Below are 22,695 nucleotides of genomic sequence, written 5' to 3'. Positions count from 1 at the left end.
TTATAGTATGGTGCGTGTTGAGTAAATCAAGTTCCGGTGCGTTTTCCGTCAAAAATTGTCAGTATCAATATGTTTGCTTAAAAAAGGCCAAAATGAACATTTATTGAATATTGGCGTCCTATCTCGAAACAGATCATCCCCGAACACCAAACTTAGAAAGAGGCCGGTATGAGGACCAGCGTCAGAAACGACAAAACGACGCTAATATCACAAGTTTCACTGGTTTTACTCAACTGGATCGGATCGGACACCCACTCCGTCGACCCCGAGGTCGACCCCCTGGATCCAAACATCCACAGACTTTCCATAATCGCAGGAATTTAGATGCCCTGTCTGCAGATTTCCATTTATTTGCTATCCATTTTATTTTGTTTTATCCCGCATTCAAATGCTAAAATTATTTAAAAATTTGTTTGTTTATTTTAAACATGAAAAGGATGTTTAAAATAAACATATTTATTTTTGATCGCATATAGTTTTCAAATAAATCAAAAATATTCACGTTTATTTTCAACACGATTTTTTTAAAAATAAACGAAAAATTATTTTTGTTTTAAACATTATTATCAATGGATTCAAACATAGAATACGTTTGAAATCAACCTAGTTTATGTTTGTGGCCAGAACAAACTGATTTTACGTTTAAATTTACATCAAATATTTTTGTTTCGACGGTAGATTTTTTTGCGTGTTGGTTTAGTTTTGATCGAACTGGGTGAATGGATCAATGAAAATGCTGAGGCTACCACAGCATTTTACATTTGATTTTCCATATACAGTAGCGCCAAAAGCATGCTGTGGTGGGTTCAAAACTTGACCATCTAAATTGATCCATTCTACCAGTTTAACTTCATTTGTTTTTTGATCATCGCTAGTTTGCTCCACCAACTGACGAAGCATAACACCTGATGGAAGAAATCTTGGGAAAAACCACAGTGGATCATAACCGTCAAATTAAAAGCACTCGAGATGGATTTCGATGTTTTGACTCTCTCTCTTTTGTTGACAGTTTGCCAGAGCAAAACAAAACAAACTAGGGCGCACATGTGTGCGTGTGCAGTCGTATAGTTTCGTGCGGTTTGTTTTCAGCCAGTTGGGTTGTGGGGTTGATGGATGAACAAAAATCGAGTCAAGAGGAGTCCAAAACGGAGGGGAGACGATTACATCGCACACTCACACCAACACATCGCACCGCAATTTCATCGCATCGCAGGAAATTCTCGCAGAAGCCAATCCGAAATCGAATCGAAAAGGCTCGCTTGCAAGTTGTCTGTCTGTTGGTGATTCTCACTTTCGGTGGAGAACGCGATTCGTCCGGACGTGTGTACGACGACGACGACGACGACGTTGAAATCTTCTGTGTGCCGTACTGGCGACGACGGTGTTTAGAGATAGCAATCGACCAGGAGCGTTTCCGTGAGGATGTTAAGTTTTGGCTGAAATTCGCCGGAACAAGCCAAATCGATTGAACTCGGTGCTGCGGGAGATTCTTCTTTTCCATTGCCGTCGTCAAGGATATTCCGAGTGTTTGAAGGCGAGTGAGGATTGTGTGTGTGGAAGAAAACAACAAAAAGTGTCGCGATTTTGGAGCTGTCAGAATTCTTGGTGCTTCCATTCGCGGTGAAAAATGGGATAAGAGTTCTCACGGAGTGCTGCATTCGGTTTTAAGTCCTGCCAGCAGAAATTTTGGGATGTTTTGGTCGTGTTCCGTGTTGCAGAGTAGATTCCCGGCGTAGGAAATTCCTTCCCATTCCGGAGGTAGGGCATGAAGTGTGTGTGGTTATAAGCAAGGATATCCGGAGTGTTGGTGTTGTTTGCGAGTGCAAAATTGGTTGAAAGGTGTAGGAAGTGCGTTTTACAAAATTTCAGTTAATGGTTCGTAATAAATGCTGAAAGTGGTGCGTGAGTCTCAATAAAAGCAAAAATAGATCTTGCTAGATCAGCAGTATCGCAGAAAATATCGGTGCGTGGTGTGCTGGAATGAAGTAAAGCAGTCGTTTGGAAGAACCAACAACCAAGGTGATTGTGAGCGGGCGAGAAAGCAGGACAGCGATATATAAACAAAAGAAGCAAAATATCGCCACTGGCAGCAGAAGGAGCAGAACCGACGACGAAATTGAGAAGAAGCAGACAAGATTTTGCCCAGAGCCGCATCGATTTTGACAGCTCTTCACAGCTTTGAAATGTAAGTGTGGTGGTGTTTACTAATTTGGTTTCGCTGTGCCTTCTTGCAGCAAGAAGCGGTGCTCATGATATTGGGTAGGATGTTGGATTTTCTATTGCCGCAACAACCTAAAATAATAATTTCAATGTTGTGTTTCTCGCTTTATCAGCTGCTTTGATTTGATTAATTGCACAAATACTTCGTTATTAGTGTAATAATGAAACAAATAAATATGATGCTGCTCGCGATTACGATTTTAGTCAATTATTTAGTTACTTTACATGTGCTGGTCCGACGTCCCTTTGGATGTGACATGCATTATAATTTCGCCAATAGTTTTTCAATAATATCTGAAAACATGCACCCAAAAGAATTGCATGCTCATATGTATTTAATTTTCTTACAATCATGAAAATTACTAAATTTTTCATGATTTTTACATGACCTAAGAAATTGTTACATTACTAATAACGAATTTGTTAGTGTATAACCGAACTTTTTATCAGTGCGTACCTCAACCTGAGATAGGTTTTAAAAATAAACGATCAAACTGACGTTTGTCAGAAAAGAAGCAGAGCCGATCATGATACCCGATCCAGGTTGGAACTGAATAATAAACAAATTCGCTATAACTTATCTTTGACCTTTTAAAATGAAAACATCACTAAATTGGCCATAGCCAATAAGTAATCTATAAAAATGCGATAGTTCAATGGAATCCCAATGGTCATTTGAGAACTTCGATTATTTTATATGTGATTTATTAATAATTAATCGGTGAATTTAATTTTTTAAGGAATATTTTTGATCTGTTATTGACGATTTTTTTTTTGTTATTTTCAATTACAAGTATACCTCAATGTAACGTAACTGTCACTTTTGACTTCCATCGCCGATTTTTCGCAAACGATCATTCAATCAAACAAAGTAATGATTCCATCGGAAAATCGAGACAAACCTCTATCCAGGGTTGCTTCCACTCACTTGCTATAATTTTTTTTTTCGAAATTATAAAGTCATTAGATGTTATTATGATATGTTGTACTTGTAAGTTAAAAGAAGAAGTTGTAAAGAATGTGTTTGACACATGAATCCTGTCAATTTCGCACAATCAGCGATTTTATGATTCGTGAGACACTTGCCTTCCAACGTTTTCTTATATCTAACAGGTACAAAATATCATGTGAGTGGGAGCAAGTCTGCCTCTATCTATTGGTAATGTTGATTTATACGATTTAATTGTTATTCGAGAGATCGACTATGACGGTCAAAAGTAACAGTTACGTTACATCGCATCGAGGTATACCTGTATATTTTTGCTATTTGAAGGTCTCCGATAGCAAGCTATCAACAATTTCTGACATATTTGAGATTTCTTATTCGCAAACCGTTTTTCATCCATTGCAGTTTGTTTTATTGTTGATTGCAACTAAAACTTGCTGAGCTGTTACAACAGGCGTCGATATTCAACAAATTCAAGCGTGACATTCGAAACCTTACAAGCTTTACGGAACCTTCGTAGTTCGTAGTTGGTGACTTTTATTCCAGACCCCGACATAGGAACTGTCTGAAAATGAACAAGGCGGGCAAAATACGAAAAAGGGACTTCTACATACATCACACAAGCAGATACATTTGCATTTCAGCCGATGGGAAGCACTCCTCCACCCTGGACCTAGTTTTAACAAATAATCGCATTAGCATGTCTGTTCCACTAGAAAATCCAATTCGGATCAACGTGCAAATTGAACTCTCTTCGCAAACTCCGTCAAGGGACGACTAGACAAGTCAACAATTTGGATTCCAAAGAAAAAAATACGAGGCCGTCGAATCTGATTCAGTTCCAATTATTAATTTCACCTCAAAAAAAAAAAAACGCGAGCTTCCTGATCAAACCAAACTGTTGATTCGACTTAGAAATGCACGTCGAAGATAGTTTTGTCGAGCAAAAGATCCATTCTTGAAGAAAATAGTTGACCATTTCAACCAGAACATTAGGAATATTTTTTTTTTCAAGTGGTTTCAACATATTTTGGAGGATTAGTAAAAAGATCACTTTTTAGTGACTTGGTCACTTTTTTCAAGCCAGTCACTTAAAAGTCTCCTTTTTAAGGTCAAGTCACTAAAGTAACTTTTTCTTGTAATCAGTCACTATTTTCAACTTTTTCAGCGTGATTTATTTCAAGATTGATCATTCTTTGATTTGTGACGTTTAATCGTCTTTCTCTATCTACAGGGTGTCTACTCATTTTCTAAATAAAATTTCCTGTGTTTTCCAGGTTTTTCTAGAACTTTAACGGATGAATTCCAGGCTGCTATTTTTAAAATGCGTTCAAAATATGTTTTTTTTCTGGAAGATCAAAGGCAACAGTTATTAACCCAAATATTTTTAAGACATGCCAATCAGTTTTAAAGAAACAACTTTATAATCAGATTCATTCAATGTTGAAGTTTAGCACTTACTTAATTTCTCACTACGATAGAGTTAAAAAAACGTACTTAATTTGAGTAAGTCCAAGATCTAAAAATATTCAATGTCTTGTAGTTCCATGTACAAGTTCAAGATATTGAAAATTTTCAAAGTGCCTGAATTAAGGAAAACAGTAAATGATTTATTTCAAGTTCGTAATTAACTTAATGAAAGATTAGAGATCTTCATTGCAGTCCCATTAACTTCACAACAATTGTAGGAACTTTGAAGAAGTTCTGAGGAATGAAAGGAAATGCTGAGAATTTCAGTGAAGCTCCATGAACAAACTGCGGGATCCACAGATCGGTTCTTTTAATAACCGAAGAATTTCAGGAACTTTTATGAAGATCCTAGAATTTCATCGCACATCACAGGTGTTAAGCGAACTTGAAAAATATAGAAACCTTGAGGGGTATTGTGCAATTTTTTTAGAAGTTCTAAGCCCCTCAGAAAATCTTGATCTAGAGATCTTTGGGGAATTTCAGATCTTAAGAGAAGTTTCCATGACTTTATTTCAGACTATTTGGCGAAGTTTAAATATCCTTAAACATAAATTTAGAAAAAATTGAAAATCCTTAAGTCCCAGAAATTTAAGGGAAGTACAGAGCCCATCAAAGAATTTATTATAACATAAGAAATATTTCAGGAACTTCACAGAAGTTCAAAGAATTTCAGGGAAATTTATCTTCAATAGAATTGAGAGCTTTAGGGAAGCTTCAAGATCATCAAGACAGATCAGAGAATCAAAGGGCAGTTCAAATAATTTAAAGGAAATTGTAGCAACCTTAAAGAAGTTCCGGAATGTTCAGCATAGCTCCGATAGATATTCTGGAACGTGATAAAAATTATATGAACATTCGGAAAACGTGAGTATTTTAAGGGTGTTATATCATGGAGATTTAAAAAAATGCGAAAGCTAAGTTGTTCCATTAATTAAAACTAAATGCGAGAACTTTTAGCAAGCAGCTATAAATATCTTCAAGAAATACCAGAGAACTTAGAATTGAGATAGTTTCATGATATTCAGCAAAGTTCCGAGTACTTCGAGGACGATCAGGTAGATTCAGAATAATTCCATTAACTTAAACAAATTTGCAGCGGCTTACAAGGAATTTCGTGGAATTATGGGGTATTCCAATAAGTCTATGATTGATCCAAAAACGTCAGAAAATTTGCCAGATTATTAAACAAATTAAGAGAACTTCAGGTAAGCGTAGATAAATTCAGGGAAGATAAGTGGACGTTTATAATGTTTAGAATAGTTAAGGAAAGTTGTCGAAACTTCAAGGCAAATCAATTATTTTCAGTAAAGTTGTGGGTTCTTAAAATATACTGATCAATTCAGTTTCTATTGCCAAGAAAAATTTAAAGAAATTCAATAATCGTTCAGGTAGTTTTAATAAGACCAGGGAAGTCTAGACTATTGAAGAAGTTTTAAATTAGTGTTGATAATTTAATGGAAATTTCATGAATTTCAGAAAAACTATGGAAACTTCAGTGAAAATCATAAAGCTATATCAATTATTTCGCTCTAATTCCATGAAAATTGCGGGGGCACAAAAGTTCCAGAAGTTTCGAAAAACTTCACGGAAGTTCACAGAAGGACAGTGGTCTTCAGAAACATTTCTAGAACTTTATAGCAATCTGCGGGGCTTAAGGGGAGATCCGCAACCCTCAGGTAATTTTATGTACATTAACAAAATGCAGGAGCATTTGAAAGAAGTTTAGTAAGCTCAGAAAATTTGAGCAATTTCAGGGGGAGCAGTTTCTAGATTTCCAGATAACTTCAGAGACGTTAAAAAGTTTCGCTTAAGTTCAGAAGTTCACTGAAGCTTAAACATTTTAAGGACGGTTCAATTAAATTCAGCGCAGTACAACAAACTTCACGAAAGCTGCAAAAACGTTCGAGCAATTTTGAGAATTTTATAAAAGAACAGAGAACCTCAGAGCAGTTCCGTTAAAATTAGAGAAGTCACATAAAGTTTAAAGAAGTTTATAGAACTTCAGCCAATTGTTAAACCTTTAGAAAAGATTCTTGATCGTTAGAAAATTTAAGGACACTTTAGTAAGTCCTATAATGTTTAGGGAAGTTTAAGAATTTGATGAGTAGTATTGAGAGCAACAGGCTAGTTTCTCGAACTACAAAAGAACTTCAAGGCAGTTTCATTAAATTCATGAAAAATTTGGGAAGTTCTGAAGACCTCAGAATAGTCCATTCCATATTCAATGGAAATTTCGATGAAACTATCCTCCGAATTCAATATTTTTTTTAGTTTTCCTTGGAATTACCCTGAACTTCTTCACAATAAATTTTTAATATAAATAATACTTTACATTAATACACAATAAATAAAATTTGGAAAGATTATCAGAATATTAATTGAATTCATTTCAGATTTCCTTTCCTCACTCCTTCCTTTGAATCCCACAACATACCTTGTGGTGTACCTCAAGAATCTGTATTTAACCCTACGCTCTACAATATCTGCACAAGCGATGTGCTCATGGTCGACGGTGTCATTGATTCCTTGTTTTCAAATTACACTTTTTGTTTGGCTACATATGACGATCCGCAAATTTTCACCTACAAACTCGCATGTTAGAGCAGCACAAATTCGAAGATTTTGAACAAAAATGGCGCATCAAGACGAATACAACCAAATCTCAGGCTATCTTCGTTACTCGAAAAAGAGCTCCAAGGCATCTTTCCTCAACTGAAATCGCCATTAACGCAGCTGATATTGCATGGAACTTTTATATTGGAATTGAAATCTGGAAATGCAGTATTTAATAGAAATGAAAAATGCAGATTTCAAGCAAAATGCGTGGCGATGCTACGATCAAGCTCGCTTCACGGCAACGGGACAGGCGTGCTGTGTCACAGCGTTGACACGCATTTTGCAGGTTTGGTATTAAGACAGTTAACCTAACTGATGTTGAGAAATTGTAAGTAAGTTCAGTAATCAGTTAGTTTCAGAACCATCTCAAATCTTACCGTCAATGTTAAGGTGAAAGTGACATAGTGAGTAAATCATAATTTCAAAAATAGGTTTCTCTGAGACATCCCTTCAGATTGCAAAAAACCCTCTTCGATGTTTTCGTTTTATAATTTTGCTCAAAGCTTTTTCCATTCTGAAGTGATGTAATTGTAATTGTTCCCGTATCCCGTGCCTTCCGCTAAGTTGACGGAACTAGGGTCCAACGCACAGGTCTATGCACCTACCGACCGTCATTCCCGTTGCACTTGTCAGCTTGTGCGGTACTCTAGACTAACATGGGTGGTCGCATCTGGGTCCTCCCCTGGGTAGGCTCAAGTGTCCGTACAGGTTCTGGTACATTAACTTATATCTAAGTATGGTAGAGAACTACTTCAGCCTTATCGCCCATTTTGGGTCTATCGAGCAGAAAACATTATATAAACTCACGATTTCGGCGTAAACAAGTCAATTGTGCATTTGGTACGACACTTTAGTTCATAAACTACCGAACGAAGTCAATAAAAACGTGTGATATGAATTTTTGTATCCATTATTCTCAAAAACAAAAGAAGCGCTCAATTTTTATCTTCATCTGACAGGCCGAAGTAAATTCAATGGCGTTTCAATGCATTAGGCCAAGTTAAGAATCTGTAGGCCGAGTTTGTGGTCAAGAAGTAGTGTTAGATTTTGAACAATATCTCAACAATTTGCTACTCTTAAGCAAATCTCGTGGACGTATGGAAAGTTAATTAAATTTTGAAGGCATTTGTGAAAAATTCCGCGTGAAATATAGAGATCTAAGCCTACTTGAAATTTTCTAAATTGTGAAAAATTAGTTTGATCTATGTTGAATAACTGCACTTCATATGTAATACTAGTTTTACATATATAGAATTTAATTATTCATTATTTAAGCAAAATGTCCATAAACTGAATCTGGATTTATAGTTTTTAATCTTTATTACTGCAAAACTGCTATTTAAAACAAGATCTTCTAAATTGGCCATTACATAATAATACGCACGATATTTTGACAAGCTGAATTATGTAAAATAAGTTTTTATATTGCCACATTCACAGACAAGATAAGAATGTAGCGTAAGGTTGCCATTCACCGCTCAAACTACCATGTGATACATATTCACTGTTGTTGAAAACATGCTTGGCATGCACAGTTGTACACACCAACTGCTCATTTGTTAATAACTTTTCACTCAGTTGTGGAAATCTGTTTTTCTTTAAAGTAATTGATAGATTAGGATCATAGCTAACTACAGATATGCAAAGAGCAGGTAAATCTTAATATTTAAAACAACACCAATGATTTTTAAGACTTAAAGTCCGAGATGTGCAGCGAGCATTTCTCACTTCATTTCTACAACGCTAAAACAAATTCAGTTTATTGCTAGAGTTAAAATCTACTTTTTCGTACGTATTTATTACAAGCTTAAACTTTATTCTATCTACTGCTTCAAACAGAACTATGTTTTGTCAACTGTGTGCAAAGTTATTAGCAAATGAGCAGTTCGTGATCAAAACTGTGTATGCCAAGCATGGTTGAAAAGGTTCTCAAAATGAGTTCAAAACCAACGTTTAACCTAAATAACACATGGTGAAAATGTTTGGAACTGAACCATGCTAATTTTAGGATTTATTCAATAACCGCCCAATTAAAAAAAGTTTAATAATGCATTGTTCATTTTAAAGTTAGACGTCTAAACCATTTAGTTTGTATTAATATATTATTAAATGGAGCAGCAAAAATCATCTCGTAGTCCAACGTCAACATTGGACACAATGGAAACAACCCTTAGCATGTTTTTCGGTGTTCAAACAATACTCCCTTAGCGCAGTCGGTAAAGGCGCAGCTACAAAGCAAGTCCAGGGTTCGATTCCCATCCGGTCTATACATTTTTTGGGTTGGAAAATTTCTCGACTTTCTTGGGCATAAATAGTTATAAGATAAAATGTGGAAGTGCTTCAAAGAATACTAAGTTGAGAGCAGGCAAGAAGCTAATATGCTATGAGCAATAAGCTTGAAATGCCATGCACAGTTATATCGAGGTATACCTGTAGTAGTAATACCAATAGTATTTGTAAGCAATAGTATTTGAAGTCACAGATTTTCTTTTGAGAAATCGTGGATTTCGCGGATAAAATTTTGAAAATCTTGTAACAGGTCACCATCTTAGTGCCCCTCGGTGGGACTTTGCGTGGGTGTGAGCTGTCAATGTGTTAGCTTAGTGTCTAACAGTGAAGTTATTATTTTACTTTAAATCTTGATTTTAAAAATCGAGATGAAAGTCTATGGTCTGGTCGATGAAAAAAAAAATATCGTTGGACTCAGAAAACGAAGCTCTTTCAGATGCTGTATGAACCCCGCCTCGACGAGTCTCATCGTCGTCCACTGGTCACCATAGCCGGTTGAACTCCAGACGAAACTAGAACCGCACTACCGTTTATACTGGCGACAACGCTCTGATGAGACAACGAAACCTTACCCCCAAGCTCCTCCCCTGATCCTATCCTTCGACAATGTACCTCTTTAACCTCGGGTATGCCGCGAGTATTCGGCCCAACTCCTACTAGACATAGAATTAAGTGAATTTTGTTACAAACATAGAACAATGAACTATCGGCTCCGTAAAGCTAACGCGATTGCGCCTTCCAAATAAACGAAAGTATAGTTTAAAAAAAGATGGTGTATGAAAACCGATACATTCTTCAAAATTTAAGAACCCAATTTGCCTGCTTAAAACTCACCTCAAATCACAGCTTTGGTTGTTAATAAAATTGTGTTCGAAAGATTGATTAAAAATCAGTGCATAAAGCCTGACAAGAAGAGTTGCAGAAACAGACCGAAACGAACGAAAATCCTCAACTGGCAAATCTATTCTATTTGTTTAAGCCCTCGTCCAACGAATGACCACCGAAAGAGAAAAAAAAATGTGAAAAGATTTGCAATCACCTCTTCCGACCGAAGTATGTGTGCGCGAGGCAATACATAACACACACGATCAATCATAGCACTGATCCGACCGCGATGATCGTGGGCAGTTTTATCCGCGGAGAACTTTTGTGCAGGTATCTGTTTTGCATTTTTCGGCAATCCACTTGTCCGGGGTCTGGTCCATTCGCACGAATCGCGGTTTGTTTTTCTCCTAATCATCGTGTTCGATTGTTTAGCGTAATTAGGGGTCTATTTACGCTAATCTGCACTCGTTTGGGGCCGGATTTGCTTCCATCTGGTGCTGCCGACAAAAGAGCATCATGCTTGCTTCATGCCGTTTCCCTTCCCCCCCTCCTTGCTTGTGCTTCAGCGACTTGCGGAGGTTGCTGAACAGAGTTTTTTGAGTAGGTTGCTCCGGTGGAGGTGCTGCTGGTTGCACTCGTTCCCAGTGTGTTTGGCGGACCGGTTTTTATTTTCAGCTAAGCCGCGCGTAGGCCCCCGAAGACCGACGGGACCGGATCGGGTGTGTGAGCATGTGGAAAGCTTTGAAAATCGTAGGAGTTAATCGATTGGAAAACGGAAAGGGCTAAGTCTTTTCTGTGGTTCGAACGTGAACGGGAAAGCAAATGTGCGTTGGACGCTGCCGGTACCAGGCTTGTTTCCGGCAATGACTTTGACATTTGAATGGTTGAATCTGAACAAGTTTGGCGAAGTTGACGGACAAACTGTGATTTCTCGCGTAAGTTTTCAAATGGTTCTAAGTAACAAATGTAAACAAATCGAGCTAATCGATACAAACTATTGCTCTTATATCGCTGTATGTGATACAAAGCAATCATCCAAATTTACTTTCATTTATTTCGGATAATCATAGGTAACAATTTGAGTAATGTACAGTTTAAAATGATGGGTACTTGATTGTTACTTTGGACATTTGGATTGCATAACACATGATTGGTTCTCATTTTTTTAAAACGGGGCATGGAAAACCAATCTAAGGTTATAAGTAAGGTTACCAGTAATTTTTCCAATGTTAGGTATTCTATTCTGAAATCTGTGAAATGGAATCTAGAATCATGTAGACCGAAACGTCCGATGTAACACTCATTGATTATCTTCTTCTTCTTCTTCTTCGCATTTCAAGCTTATTGCATATCGCATATTAGCTTATTGCGTGCTCTCAACTTAGTGCTCTAAATGCACTTCCACAGTTATTAATTTAGAGCTTTCGATGCCTGTACCATTTTTGCATTGATATGATTGTGTGGCAAGTACTCATTGATTATGTAGTTGAGAAAAATCGTCCAATGTAACATGTCCGATGTACAACTTGGCTAGTTAAAACGTCCTATGTGATTTTTTATATATTCCAGCATGAAATTCAAAGCAAAATTGTGATTTTACCGTTTCTACTGAATTTTCAATGTTTGTTATTATTATGGTAAAAAATAATATTGCAAAATGTATTGTTTCTAAACAGTTCATATAAAAATCTGTCGTACTTCAACTTTCATTTTCTGAAAATGGCGGTTGGTCCTTTTGAAAAGGTACGTGAGATTTGTAAAATTGGCTCAAATGATCTCAATTTTCATAGATAATTAAAAGATCCATAAACAGGCGTTATCAATTCTAAAAAAGGGTTTTTGGGACTCTAGAAAAAAATAATAAAAATAATGAGATTTATAAAACAATTTCCCTGAAATTTTGAATTTTTTTTTGATTGTAATTAGGACGAAAAAATGTAAAAGTGATGGGGGATTTTGAATAATTAAAAATGGACTTTAGAATTTCACATGATTTTAAAAATTACAATTACATCATTATTCAGCATCATATACATCAGCTTGAATTACGTTGATCGATATTACATTTTTTTTTGCTGTGCACTACACCACCGGAGCCAGCAAAGTTCAACAATCCATCGTTGCTTATGCCTTTGTTGTCGTTTGGAACCAGTTTTGCGAGGTAGGTGACGACTGTGCGTATTTCTCGCGTAAATTTTGAAAAGGGCCTAGCCTGAAAAATACGTAAAGAGCAAATTGAAACATTGTACGTCGCGTGAAAGTGGAACTTAATGAAGGCCTAAGTACTTTTTCGTAGTTTTTAGTTTTCGGATTTGAAAGATCGTCGGTTACAGTGGCCTGCTTACTGAGCAGAAAAACGCGGTCCCAGGTCCTTACATATCAAAGAGATTTATAGTAAAATCGCTTGTGTATCGTGTATTTTGCGAAACTCGTTGTTGTCGTTGGTTCCGGGTTTGAATGGATACAAAAATTAGAGCAACGGTATTATGTGATATGAGGGGCTCGGTGGCCTTAGAGCAACCGTTTTTGCTTACTGAGCAGAACATCATGAGTCTAATCTCAGGCCCATCCACAATCAATATTCGTCAATCGTTTTATTTGTTAATATGACTACATGGTAATAACAGCAACTCGGTGATTAAAAAGGTGCTCGTCTGCCTAGTGGCAAACGTTTTTGCTTACTGAGCAGAAGACCGTGGGTTTAGTCCCAAGCTCCTTCGCGTTATATGATCGTTAGGACATTAATTCAGCTTATCGTTTACCAAAACGAATCCTGCTGCAAACCCAACCCTCTTATCCAACATCCCAGTGATTCCTCGTGGAAGTGCAGAGGTGTTCTCGGCTTCCATCAAAGCGAGTGTCATGTCAACACAATCCTTCCCATTCCTTTCTTGACCTGTGTTCGGGCGCGGCCGGCGCTGGTATTGCCTAATTTGAGATCACCAGTTTTTACTCATTGAGGATGATTGCTAGTCCCAAGCATCGTCTATTGGTTCTCTGTGTAATTACAGCTGATCTGGCAATAACAGAGTAGCAACCGTGGGCGGTCAATCAAGCTCAAGCTCAAGCTTTAGAATTTCACATAATTTTAATTTACATCCAATGTTCATTGATAGTTGTTTTTTTAAATTAGTTTTGATTAAAAGTTCAGCTTTGTAAAAAAAAAATCGATAACAGGTGGGACCAATTCTGTTTAAGAATTTGGCAAATTTCTTCAAACTAGGGGAAATGGCTCTAATGTTGACCTATGGATCTAAGATTGGGCCCATCGCTACTAACAATATGCTATTTATCAATTTTATCTAGATGTACGCGTCATTGGGACGGTACTAATGGATACAAAAATGGCCAAAGGATGTGAAAATTTCCGTTAGAAATTGCCTTTAAAAATAGTGTCTATTTTCTTTAAAAATTTCAAAAATATTAGTTCAAATGTCTGTCCATTTTTAGCCAGTGAGATCCATTTCGTAGAAAATTTTCGTTGAAAGTTTAATCATTTCTATAGAAGCTGTGATAAATTGTCATCAATTTCTTTCGAAGTTGCAGCCAATTGATTTTACCATAGTTGCGTCCAATTTTGTAAGAAGCCAGCAACCGTCTTTCCAGGAAGCCACGATGTGGATTTCACCACGCAATAATTAGGCTAAGAACAAAGACAGGGAAGTTGTAAAAGGATCAGGTTAGATCTCAGTAAAGAGATTTGTTAAGTAACCACAATAGTGAGTCGACACGCTGAATAGGCCATATATCAAGTCAAAAATATCACAAAGTTCATGATTGTAAAATACTAGTCTCACTTCAAAATTTAAAAAAAATCTTATGTCAGATAAGAAAATTTTAAGCCGAGAATGCAGGTCGTTTTTTAACCGAAGATGGAGGGGGATTTCTACGGGTTTCTGCATTAAAAATAGCTGAATTCTCTTTTTACCTTATTTAGCTGTTTCTATGGAATCGAGAACAATATGTTGAGCACCTTGAAAAACCGGGAGTTTAACCTTGATTTTAGTTTTAGGACAATTTTTTGTTTGAATTTTCCGTTGAATCTCTTTGTCATTGTTATGAAAGGAAAAAAATCGTTCAGAGCTCTTATTAAATGTTTTCTATTAGCCCAAGTTTTATGCGTATACAAGGAATATTGTCTTCGATTTCCAAGATCGCCTGGAACTCCGACAACTGCTTCTGAAATTCTCATGAAATTGTGGCCAGGATTTTAGTTGATTTTTATCTTGTGATTCCTCCAGCAATTTTTTTGCGGTTTGAAATAAGCGGTGTATCTGTATCGACGCCATGTATCTGTTACTCTGACAGACTAAAGTGCACAGAATTTTGATTAAAAGTGCTGCTGATTTTCATTTATATCAAATTTATTCTGTTATTGCTATGGGAAATTTACCGGGGAAGCTTGATTGAACCCTAAGAAACGGTTGAATTCTCTCTGGAAATACTTATAGTGAGCTTCCACTAGATCGACTGATTTTTCCTAGAAATACTCTAAAATGTTTGCTTAAATTGTGTTTTGGTTTCATAATCAATTTTCGTTCGAAAACTATTGAACTCCGACAAAATAAAAAAACCCTATGAAATACTGACAATAATTTGTAATGCTTATTTTTAGGATTCCTTACAAGAGCCATATAAATTGTAAAGACAAACTTTGACTTGGTATTGATTCCTATTGAGTTTATACTGAAATCCCAGGATAAATATACTTAAAGCAACAAGTTCGACTGAATTCTCGACGATATGATCTACCGTAACATACATAATGTTTTGATTTTTGTAGCTGCTCAGGCCGACAAAATTTTTTTTTAAATATTTATTAACGAGATTTTAAGCTATAAGCTAGTTAATCCCGGTGCCACAAGAGATGTTTTCAGCTTGTATTTGAAACAACGGATTCGAAATAAAATGCCATGTTATCATCAAAAAAGAAAATCGATGAGGAGAACCGATTAACAAAGATAGGCCCTTTTCAAATGTTACACATGATTTAAACTAAATTGTTCACTGAAAACCTGTTGGTCTTATCCCGAGCTCTGACATGATTCTGAATTTCAAATATTGATGATTTAATTCTATTGGAAAACGAACTCCGACACAGTTTCTTCTGATGATATGATGATATGGAACTACCACTCACTTGTAGTAAGACAACTGTCTGCACTCAACCTGCCATTGTATGAAGGGCCAAAACGGTTTGGGTGAATCCGTGGGCAACATCACCCATGTGCATTCACTGAATAAATGAGAATCTCCTTCCAACAACAGGATCATACTACCTGGTAAAAAACAGGCCATCCAACAGGAGGATTCCCCAATGAGTGGGGAGAAGAGCCCACCGTCTATTCACGAAATGGTAAAGACAGGGAGCTGCAATGGAAATTAAGACACAGTTTCATTTGGAGCTGCACTCCGAAATTCTAGAATCTCATTTTTAATTCAACTCTATAGAATGCTCAAAGATATTTTTCTCTGTAGAACTTGGAAACGTTTTTGGAGCTTCGACGGCATTGCTCCCGAAATTTCTATACGACAATAGGACATACTTCAAATATGGCTTTGCACCGTTTTCCATGCACATACAAATTCTGCATAAACTCCGGCAAATTCCCTTGATTTATCAAGGACAATGATTCGATTCAAAACCTCGTTCGATCCCATTGCAACCACAGCCAGCAAAGCACTCGACACGACATTAGATGCCATAATGTCATTGTAAATGAGCCAACAAGCCAATAACGTTGACTGACCGACATCTGGCTCGGCGGCGGTGGCGGCGGCTGTGGTTGGCAAATTAGCTCATAACGCATTCCTTCGATTCGGCTCATGCTCACACACAGCGAATGCGGCAGTCTCCAAACCGATGAATCGACCTTGAGTTTGCCGGTCGAAGCGGCGGCGGCAATCCGATGAGAGTGAGAGTCAATCTTTTCAAATAAAGGCATCGTGTTTTTTTTTTCGGCTGTTTGCGAACAAGGGTGTTGATGGTCATTGACTTGCATTTCTCGGCTTTGCTTTTGACTCTTTTACGACGTATTTAACTTTTCCGACAATTTTTTTTGTCGAGTAACTGCCATCCTGGACGGGGTGGGGGTGGAGCGGCAGCACAGAGAACGAGAAGGTGATTCAGCACGTTTTAATTGAAAATGCTGAAACAACAACAAAGTCAGAAACGGAAGCGCCGGCGTCCGCACTGCGATGGCACGAGCGAAAGAGTAATACGGTTGTTTATTTTTGTCGTGTACTACTTGTTTGAAATTAAATTTAACGATTATCGTTCGCAGAGCGGGTGACGAAAAGAAGGCAGACTTACACGCTCGTAGTTGATTATTTGTTATTCGGCTTTTCGCGAACGACGACCGACGACGACGGCTCTCTAATCAAGTAGGGTTTCGAAACAGTCACTTGTTTTCATGTTTCAAGATGTCTGGTATGGTATTTGTTTTTTTTTTTAGTTTGCGCAATGTTTTTGTTTGTTATGGGTTGTTTTAGTTTGAACTCCGACAACATTAAACGAGAATTTATGATAATATGGCTTTTATTATTACTTTGTTAACGTGATTTTTAGCCGAAGGCTAGTTCATCTCCAATTTAGTTACTACGACAGTTTGACTTCCATTTATTAGTCCAAAAAAGGATAATTTTTTTTCTGTTCGGAGCATAAATCCACTACCGCGACTAGTCGTGTTCAACTTGTGGTAAATTTTACTCTCTATTCGATCTGATTAAATCATAGGATTCTAACGGATTTTTTTTTTTCAAACACCGACGGTGAAAATTCGAAACTCCGACAATATCATGTTTAGAACTCATAATATCTGGAATACCGCAAGGGTCTTCCCTCTCCTTGGCTAGTTTTTTAACCTGGACGTTGGTAGGCGGGCCTAATATTATGCTTCATAGTGGAGCGTTAGAGACGGTTGGGTTAGGTCCGGAATCGTTGGCTCATGCCGTGACAGAATAGCGTCATGAGCATGCGATGAGGATTACTGAGCTTCCCCTCTCTGATGAACCATTGCATAAGAGAACCAAAGTTCTAGCCTGAAGTGATAGTATCACACTTGTTACTCCTTTATTTGAAAGCCGCGTTGTAGTACGCTTACGTATAGGCACTGACGTTGGGTGCGATACTGGTGGGTTTTGCCGCAAATCACTCTTATTTTATTTATTTTTACGCAGATAGATTTATTTGGGTTTGCAAGGGAATTATACTATTGAAATATTTCAGAAAGTGACCAACAGTGCTCCTTCTACTTGCGTGACAAGCTTTCGTTGTTGTGTTGTGTTTGAACAATGTTAAACACCATTTTTGTACTAGGTATTACAACTAATCTCATATGTGCTTAATTTTGATTTGGGATAAGTGTTTGAACTATGGCTCGGGATTTCCACTGTGGCGTGCTTCTATTGTGACATAACCATACGTATTTTTGTGGTGCGAAATAGTGGAAACGTGTGAGCGTAGTTAAAGCATATACCCTATGTAATTTAAAAATCAACTAAGAAACTAACTTCAAAGTGAAGCATTTTAGTCACTTGAAGGTGTCTCCTGGGACGAACTAATATATATTAAATATAGGTCAAAGTCAAAAACAACTTGAAACACGTTAAATTTTAGATTACATTCACAAGTGCAGGTACTTAATAAAGCGTGGTAGGTAGATTAGAGATTTCAATTATTTATTAAATTAGACTAGAGATATCATAATCATCAAACGAACTTAAGGGGGTATTCCCGATCTTTTTTTTCAAAAAATCAAATTTTTTTTTTTCACGTTTTTTTGTACTTTAGACTATATACTTTCATCCCCCCCAAGCCGTTTTCCGATCAGCGAATTCGGTGTCCAGGCATAGCTGACTAATGGTAAGAACCCCCAAATGGTTTTAACTAAAGTCAAAACTTTAAACGCGTTTTTCTCGAAACCACATTTTTTTTATCGGGCGAAGATTTTTCTCAGAAACTATAAGAGATATTGACTTGAATCTTTGCGCATTTTGTTCCTTATTAAATTCTTTGGAGCTTCTCCCACTTTCAGCCAAAAATATTAACATTTAACATTGTTTGAAGCACCTTAAAGCTGCAAAAAAGCGGGCTAAAAATCGCCTGTTTTTTCATATGGCCGCCATTTTGTTAATTTGCAAGATTTTTTGCTGCCAACGGGAGAAGCTCCAGAGAATCTTATGCAGATTATAATTTCATCACGAAATCTGTTTCAGATGAAGCCGTTCCAGAGAAAAGTCTTCGCCCGTCCAGGCGTTTGCGGCGAACAGGGGTCTGTTTGCCGCCATTTTGTGACGTCAATAATGTCTTTTTTTATGTCGAAAAAAATTTATTTGTAAACTTTAATGTTCAATAAACAAGAATCCCAAAGAGTTAGGCGCATTACTATTCATTTTCCTTGAAAAAAAATTAATTGAAAAACAGGCCGAAAAAAGGCAAAAGATTGGGAATACCCCCTTAAATAAGAAAATTTAGACAGCCTAGTAGCATTAAGTGGATTAACAGAAGAGTTAGGATGCGGAGGGTCCGCTTAGGGAGGCTACTTGCCTTTAAAGCAACTGGCAACTAGCCTTTTCATGTATTGTCTGTTTATTTTGATTATTGCTTTAAAATATCAATTTGGTATATATGTGAAAGGATGAATCAGTGGGAGATGGATTTTCGGTTTCTTTACATTTAGCATCACTATGTGTCATTTCTTCAAAACCCCCCAATAACCGGCCTCTTCAATCCCTTCCTTTTCCCATGGCGTTCAAGTGGTCCGCATAGACTATTCAGCCATTACCCGTCCTTTATCCTCGGCTTTGGATTGACTTGCGCTCCCATTGCCCCACCAACGCTGCAAAATGAAAATATCTGGAATACCGCAAGGGTCTTATCACAAATTTTGTTCGCTTAAATAGCTACCACATACTGCTTTATTCCTATTGATTTGAGAATTTACATGGTTTTATTGCGTGCGTAAAAACCGACTCCGGCTATCTTGATATCAAATGCAAGACAGATTATGTTACATGATTTCAGCCGTAGTCAGTTATTGTTCAGTAAAATTGTTGTTTGCTAGCTCATTGTTTCAATAATGTCGAATGAATTCCTGCCAAAATTGTATCTGAATTAAATTTCAATGAAGTAATGAAATTGGGTTGTTAGCGGAATGCTTAAATAAAACAGCGAAAAAAGTTATCTTCCATTTAATTTCACTTAATTAATTTTGGTATCCATGACAGATACGTATTTTATACCTGTGATCTTGACCATCTAGGGGATGAGTACTTAGGGGGTTAGATTTTGATAAGTCTTTAGTGGGAATGACACTGATGAAGACTGCACATTGTAGTCGAAATACGTATCTCTTGATAGAGCTGGAATAAGGGCGTAACAGCTTTTGTAAACAATGACTTCTTTTGATAATTTCTAGAAAGTCAGGTCTTACCAACGCAAATCAACATTACCACCGGGTAGGGGAAGAGTTCATCTACATGATGTTTATGTTGAATGCTCGTGATACAGCTCCTTTCCTCTCCGCGGCACCCGTACCTTTTGTCAAGGACGTGCATCATCACCCTGCTTTAGTTATCGTGATCGAAAATAATATTTACCTTGATTTCATCAGCACGCCAAACGCTGTGTCATATGACTTCCGTAGAGCTGACCATCGCAGTATTGTCCATGTGCTGTCTAACCTAGATTGGGAGCATATTCTAAATCCTGTAGACGTCAACATTGCTGCTCAAACCTTTTCTCACGTCTTGGCATATATGTCATTGACAGGCACGTTTAAAAAAAGATCATCCATATCGACTCTCGCGTCCCGTGGATGACGAAAGATCTTCGCTCGTTGAAAAGAACTAAGAAGGCTACTCTCAGAAGATTTACTAAACTCCGCACACTGCCGCTAAAATGCTACTATGTCAGACTCAACCACGAGTACAAGCGGTTAAGTCGTCTCTGTTTTCAACGCTATCAAAGGAGGATTCAACGGCGGTTAAAATCACACCCGAAATCCTTCTGGAAATTCGTAAATGAGCAACGCAGGGAAGTCGGCTACCCTCTCCCATGATTTTTAATGGTAAAAATGCTGGCAAATCAACAAGGCATTTGCAACCTGTTCTCAGCCAAATTTGCTAGTGTGTTTGAAGACGAGCAACTCTCCGTTAATCTCATTACTTCCGCTGCCAGTAATGTTCCTTTGGTCAACCAAACGCTTAGCGTTGTCGACGCCACTACAGATACGCTTTCTAGAGCAGGATCTAAACTTAAGACTTCAGCTAAGGCTGGACTCGATGGTGTTCCGTCGATTATTCTTAAAAAGAACATCACTTGTCTTTTAGACCCACATGTTTCCTGTTCATAAAAAGGATATAAAACAACTACCGGGGAATCACGTCGCTGAGTGCTGTATCAAAACTTTTTGAATTGGTTATCATAGAGTCTCTAAATGCGCATTGCAAGCAATATCTAAGTATAGATCAACACGGATTCATAACTGAGTGTTCCACAACTACGAACCTGCTGTGCCTAACGTCTTACATCACAGACAGTTTGATTGCTCGGACCCAAACTAACGTTATTTACACAGATCTTATGGCAGCCTTCGATAAGCTGAACTAGGCTAGAGATCGGTGGAAATCTTTTGAAATGGTTTCGTTCATACCTCACGGAACGCCAACTGACAGTAACTTTGGGTACTTGTCGGTCAGCAAGCTTCTGCGCAAAGTCCGGTATACCTCAGGGTAGCCATCTTTGACCATTGGTATTTCTCCTTTACTTCACGGGCCACGATTATCGTTTGCAGACGATCTGAAAGTTTTTCTGCGCATCCGCTCACTGCCGTTCTCTCCAAAATCAGATTGACATCTTTGGTGACTGGTGTTGTCTAAACCGAATGGTGGTCAACCCAGCTAAGTGTACAATCATTAATTTCTCACGCAAGAAACAACCGATTATTTTCAACTACAAACTACTAGGCACGACTATCGAACGGGTGCATTGCGTGAAAGACTTAGGCGTTTTTCTGGACTCAAAGCTGACATACTCACACCATATGTCGTTTGTCGTCGACAAATCGTCCAGAACTCTTGGCTTTGTCTTCAAGATTACTAAGAACTTCACAGACATTTACTGCTTTAAATCGCTCTATTGCTCTCTCGTACGATCTACGTTGGAATACTGCTCTGCAGTCTGGAGCCCGAACTACAATAATGGGGCCGAGCGAATTGAATCTGTGCAACGACGTTTTCTTCGCTTCGCGCTCCGTAAGCTGCCTTGGAGATACCCACTTCGTCTTCCAAGCTACGAGAATCGCTACCAATTGATCAATGTCGAGCCCTTACGGATCCGAAGAGATGTTTTCAGAGCCTTAACCGTAGCCGATACTCTACAAGGAAGAATCGACTGCGAAGCAATTCTGCAACAAGTGAACATTAATGTACAACCTCGATCACTACGCAGCAGTCTTATCCCAAGACTTCCACTTCTTCGAATTAATTATAGCGAGTGTTCAACCGAGTAGCGTCGATGTTCGATTTCCACTTGACACGGAATATGCTTCGCCAGCGGCGCCGGTGGTGTAGTGGTAAGCGTGATTGCCTCTCACCCCAGCAGGCCTGGGTTCAATCTCAGTCGGCGCCGCCGGGATGTTCTGAGGCATAACATCTCTGATCACGCTTTCCTTTGGAAGGGACGTAAAGCCGTTGGTCGCCGGTTCATGAGTTGATGGGTCGATAGGTACACAGTTAAAATTATTTTGTAATTTTACACGAATTTCCATGCACACAAAAAGAGCATGCATATTCCAGGGCTGGTCGCAGGTCACTTTTTGGTGACTTGGTCACTATTTTCAAGTCAGTCACTAAAAAGTCACTTTTTTCATCAAAAAGTCACTAAAGTCACTATTCCTTAAAATTTAGTCACTTAAGTCACTTTTTTGCGACCAATTTAGAGTAAATAATCTGACTTTAAAAACTCAGACTAAAGTCTGACAAGAAGAGTTGCGAACAAATGGAAACGTTTACTGTTCACGAAATCTAATATTGTATTACATCATCACTTAAAAGTGACGGGAATTAACAAGTAGATGTTACTGGATTTTGTAGTAATGATAAAAGAATTGTTGATTTTTTAAACTCTAAAATGTATTCCTAAATCTCTAATTTTTCGCGATCGAGATTTGAAGTCCAAGACGAATTCAACTTTGTTTTGTATCCGTGATCATTCCATCTGGGAAATTTCCTCATGCCATAATAATGAGATTTTTTTCTTTAAAGAAAAGTTGTCCCAGAGTTATGATTCTTTTTCTATGTTACACAATTACAGGTGAGGTGTTACA

The 22,695-nt window shown here is 37.7% G+C and overlaps 1 protein-coding gene across 2 annotated transcripts in view; it reads left to right on the top strand.

Moving 5' to 3' along the window:
• The first annotated feature begins 1,247 nt into the window (after positions 1 to 1,247).
• The window catches only part of sfl (N-deacetylase and N-sulfotransferase sfl), a 601,701-nt gene continuing 580,253 nt past the window's right edge, over positions 1,248 to 22,695 (top strand). For both annotated transcript variants that reach the window (XM_065231784.1, XM_065231786.1), the window contains exon 1: positions 1,248 to 2,191. The gene's annotated coding sequence lies outside the window, so the exon portion shown is untranslated. The remainder of the gene's footprint in view (positions 2,192 to 22,695) is intronic.

Source organism: Ochlerotatus camptorhynchus, unplaced genomic scaffold, assembly GCF_037179485.1.
Source record: "Ochlerotatus camptorhynchus isolate MF236.1 unplaced genomic scaffold, CSIRO-AGI_Acam_v1.1 ptg000361l, whole genome shotgun sequence".
NCBI lineage: Eukaryota > Metazoa > Arthropoda > Insecta > Diptera > Culicidae > Ochlerotatus > Ochlerotatus camptorhynchus.
This window is presented reverse-complemented; position numbering and strand designations above follow the sequence as displayed.